The sequence below is a fragment of the Capsicum annuum genome, chromosome 3 (genome assembly GCF_002878395.1).
Source record: "Capsicum annuum cultivar UCD-10X-F1 chromosome 3, UCD10Xv1.1, whole genome shotgun sequence".
NCBI lineage: Eukaryota > Viridiplantae > Streptophyta > Magnoliopsida > Solanales > Solanaceae > Capsicum > Capsicum annuum.
In genome coordinates, this window is record NC_061113.1 from 249,131,281 (window position 1) to 249,136,856 (window position 5,576).

A 5,576-nucleotide genomic window follows, 5' to 3' on the forward strand; every position below is an offset into this window, starting at 1 on the left:
TATATATATATATATATATATATATATATATATATATATATATATTAAAATATACATTAAAACATATATTATTTTTAATTTGAATCATTTTAGAAATAAAAATTAATAGTAATCAATTCTAGATATTGTTAATAGCTTTAACGGTATTTCGGACATTTTGACAAAAAAAATTGCTTAAAAGCACTTGTTTACCAAACACATCGATAACTTTTTTTCAATTTCAGCACTTTTATCCAAACATGCAACTGTTTATTTTTTAAATAAGTTTAGCATTTTTAAAAGCATTTTTAAATAACTTTTTAGAAGGCATTTTTTTTTCCAGCCTATCCAAACGTGCGCTAATCATGTGTGATTGTATTAATAGCAGTCTGGAGATCTGATTTTATGCCTGTGATGGGAAATCATCAGATGAAATGAGCGTTTGATTATGTGATTTTATCTCATGATTTTATATCATGAAATGAAATTTCAAATTCATCTATAATAAAAAAAAATATCAAATCATTTCAAATATAAAAATTAACCCACAAATTTATATTTTGTAGAAAAAAACACCTCACTATTTATTGCATGCTAACAACTATTTATTTCATATGTAAATATATTTATAGATCATATTATTATTCTTTAAATCATTTATATTTCATATAACTACTATTTTTCCTATTACTTTAAATCATCTTCAAGTTTACTATTTATTATTCAGCAAATTCATTATTTTTGACCAAATTCATACACCAATCATGTTTAATTAATTATTTATTGAATTAAAATTTAATCAATAAATATTTTTTTTTTATACTCCATAGTTTTTTAATAGTGTATTATACTTTCTTATAAACTTTTTCTTATTTGATAAGTCTGTATATATAAAAACAATTGGATCAATTTTGATAATTTTCACAATTTATGAACTTTTTATGTTCATAAGAAAACGTACAACATGAAAAATTCAAATTGCATATCCAAATAAAATTTTAACTTCAGCTTATAATTTTAAATTATAATTTCATGTCATGATTTTAAAACATGATTTCGTGTCATGACCATTAATATCAGTGACATCTTGTTGATAATATAATCTCAATGATCTTTTGGCTGATTTTGCTGATTTGCTATCTTATCAAAAATCTTCTTTTTTCGATAATCAAATTTTTGACTCCTTAGTCGCTGATTTGATCCAGTTGTTCACGACAAACAAAATACTCCGCGAATCATTGTCCCAAAAATCATACTATAATAATAATAATAATAATAATAATAATAATAATAATAATAATAATTGTAAAATTATGTTATTATTCTCTTATATTATAAGAGACAGTTGAAGCAGCTGCCACGAGCTTCCGGTCGTCCTCCTTGCCGACATTCAACTGCTGCTCCGTGATTTTAGTATATCATCCCTAATTAATTATTATATATTGTTTATGTATAAGAAAATTAATAATATTTAATTAAAAAAATAAAATAGATATTTACGACATGTTTGCTTTAGCTGCTTCAATCATAATTTTACTATGTCACTCTTAATTAATTATTATAAGTCGTTTAACTATTAAATATTAATAATATTTAATAAAAAATAAAATAAACATAAAATGATAAATTAACTCTTAATGTTTTAAATTAACTTGACTTCTTATATGATACCTACTTAAATTTTTTTCACAAGTATTTTTTTATAGCAATTTTGTTATATAACTTCTAATAAATTATATTATGAGTCACTTAAGACATGTCTACTTCGTTACTTTAATCGTGATATTTGATTGACTCTCAAAATTATATTAGTGTTACTTAAATTGAAATAGAAGAAAAAGTATTATAAATCATTATAATTAAAAACTTAAATTATTTTTAAAATATCTCATTATAATTAAAAACTTAAATTATTTTTAAAATATCCCGTCGTCCTCCTTGCCGACATTGACCTGCTTGCTTTGTAATTTCACTATATCACCTCTAATTAATTATTATATGACATTTATGTATTAGAAAATTAATAATATTTAATTAAAAAATAAAATAGTCATTTGTGACATATCTGTTTCAGTTGTTTCAACCATATTTTTACTATGTTACCCCTAATTAATTAATATAAGTCATTTAACTATTAAAAAATAATAGTATTTTAAAAAATATAAAATAGACATAAGATATAAATTAACTTTTGATGTTTTAAATTAACTTGACGTCTTATATGATGTCAACTTAAATTTTTTCGTCAAGTATTGTCACTTACATTGAAATAAAAGAAAAAATATTATAAATCACAATAATTAAAAATTAAAATTATTTTTAAAATATAAATGACTATCAATGTCACAAAAGTTTCAACAAGAAAAGAGTACTATAAATTACAATAGCTAACGACTTAAAATAGTAAATTACAGTGTCAAAAAAGTATTATAAATTACAATAGGTAACAACTTAAAATATCTAAAAACATATTAAAAAAAATTAATTATTTAAATTTTATTTATGTCACATGAATTGAGATAAAAATACGTAAAAAATATTATAAATCATAATAATTAACAACATAAAAATTTAAAAGATATAAAATATGTATCGAACTCTTGAAATTATGTCAGTACCACTTAAATTGGAATAGAACAAAAAGTATTATAAATCATAATAATTAAAAACCTAAATTATTTTTAAAATATAATTGACTATCAATACCATAAAAATTTGGATAAGGAGAGTAACATAAATTAATTAAAAATTACATAAAAATTATTATAAATTATAATAGTTAACAGCTTGAAATATCTAAAAAAAAATAATTTGTTATATATTTCAAAAATAAACGTAAAAAAAAACTATAAATCACTTAAATTGGAATAGAAGAAAAAGTATTATAAATCTCAATAATTAAAACATAAATTATTTTAAAAAAGTAATTGATTATCAATGCCACAAACGTTTGGACAATGAGATTAATATATATTATTTGAAGATTACATAAAAAATATTTTAAATTACAATAGTTAATAATTTAAACTATCTACAGATATATTAAAAATATGATTGATTATCTAAATTATATTTGTGTCATATAAATTGAGATAAAAAATAATTTATGCTAGCACGGGCCTCGGTATCTAGTTGTAATAGACGTGACAATGTGACATTTCACCATTTCAGAGATCCTGTGCATGAAATGAAGATACTTCCTCCGTTTGAGACATTTGTTAGACTAAATATTTTTCTTAAAAAGAATTATTAGTACTTTATTTTATTAAATTAACTTTATTAATTATTTTTTAAAAATATAAATTTAAATATAGGTATTTTGTTTATTTTTACAGGGTACATCATATCTCAAGAATTCAATAACTTTGGAATGAAGGGAATAATAATATTTTCTTATATTTTATAAAATAAATAATTAAATTAAAATAAATATTTTTGAAAAAAAATCAATTATTTTCAAACTGATAGAAATAATAAAGACATATGTACCAACCACCACGTGAACAAAATATTCTAACAAACTCCCTGTAATTATGTGTGATTATAGGCACAGAATTCAAGATATCACCTTGTTAAAAAGTGTACTCTTCTAATTTGTTAATTCTATCAAGAAATACTTATAAAATCAGCAAAATTACGTGATTTGGTAGGTAGACATGTGAGTACCATCTATATATATTCAATGGATTTTTGGAGAAGCCAGATCTGTCATCTAATAGTATTCCAAAATCCAAACAATACGCACATAATATATTTTTTTTTTGTTTTCATTCGATGTCTGGTGCCCGCATTGGAGTGCTGATTAATCTGGATCGCGCGTTGCAGGGCTCATTAAGGTGACAGCGCTCCCAACAGAGTTTTCTCTATACCCAGGGTCGAACCCTCGACCTCTAGTTAAGGGTGAAGCAGCCCCATCCACTGATGCAGATAATATACTTATTAAGCATTAATATAAAAGATTTTAAATTGAAGCTGTAGATTTGATGTAAATAGTAAAAATCGTGTCAAGATAATTCATTCCAAAGAAAGAAAAGATAAAAATAGTAGTAGTAACTTATTAATGGAGGTCAAGCAAAACGGTAAAAAATATTTTGTCTAGATTGTGATCCAAGTTAACACTAACTGAAAAAACTTTTGCTTTGTTATCTCTTCCAAATGATGTTAGTTGCAGCTACAACACGATCGAAAAGGAGTTTTATCTAATACTTTCTCCGTTTTAAAATAATTGGATCTTATTGACTTTACACTCTCTTTAAGAAAATATTAATTAGATTCTTATTTTACCAAATTAACGTTATTAATTATACTTTAAAAATATAAATGTAAGTATATACACTTTATGTAGTCATTTAATAATTGAATAATCTTGGAAGGACGTAATAAAATTTTCTTAATTTTATAAATGGAATAATTAAAGTAACACAAATATTTTTGAAATAAATTAGTATGTTTGTCTATATGTAATAAGTTAGCTTGTGTTGAAAATCAATCGGTAATCTCTGCTCTCTGGTACTAGTAGTGGTAACAAATGTAAGCATGGTTGTATCTAGTAGCCGAACTACTGAAGTACTATATATAGAATACTCTACATCCCTAGTAGCCAAAAACAAAAATTAAATATATAGGCCAGTGAATAATTTGCCATTACTTTCCATCTTTCATATCATGGAGGGGGTGGGGTTGAAAAAGACATTACAATACGGGTGTGTTTGGTATGATGAAAAATGTTTTATGAAAAATGTTTTTCTATTTTCTCCTGTTTAGTTGCAATAAAATTACTTCCCCTCAAGGGTCAAGGAAAATCATTTTTCAGAAAATGGCAAATGTGACTTATGACCCCATCCCCATCCCTCTTTCCCACCCCAACAACACTCATATTCACATGACTAAAAAAAATTCATATTTCTCAAAAGTTTATATTACTGGAAAATACTTTTTACTATACTTTGCTTCAATTTTTCACTGCTTGAAATAAAAAATAGTGAAACCCGAATTTTTTTCATTTCCAATGTTTGTTGAATATATTGTTATTTTCATATGCATAGAGGAAGACTTACCTATGTTACTTTTGCTAATTGCATATTTCATTTTGTCATAGATGTAACTTGTTTCACGAGGTTGAATAAGCTTGTCGTTCCGTTATATTTCTATTGATTGTAGTATCTTGAGATTGTCCTGACAAAATATTGAAAAGTGTCTTCTATGTTTGTTAATTTATAGTTCCTTAAATTTAGTGATTGTAATATTTTAGTATTCGATATTGCTATTATTTGTTATACTTAAATTAGTTCTTACAAATTGTTGAGTTGGTAGAGACACTGATATACAGTTAGTAGTATTTTCTAAAAAAATATTTTTTCATTCACCAATCAAACATTAGAAAATATTTTTCTAAAAAATAATCTCTACTCACCAACCAAACACCATAAAATATTTTTTGGAAAATATTTTCCACTCACCAACCAAACATGAGAAAATAAGCAGAAAACCAACTTATTTTTCAGGAAAACATTTTCCATGGAAAATATTTTCCATCATACCAAACACACCCTACATTACCTCTTCTTTCCTCTACTTCATTAATTGTCGACCTAACA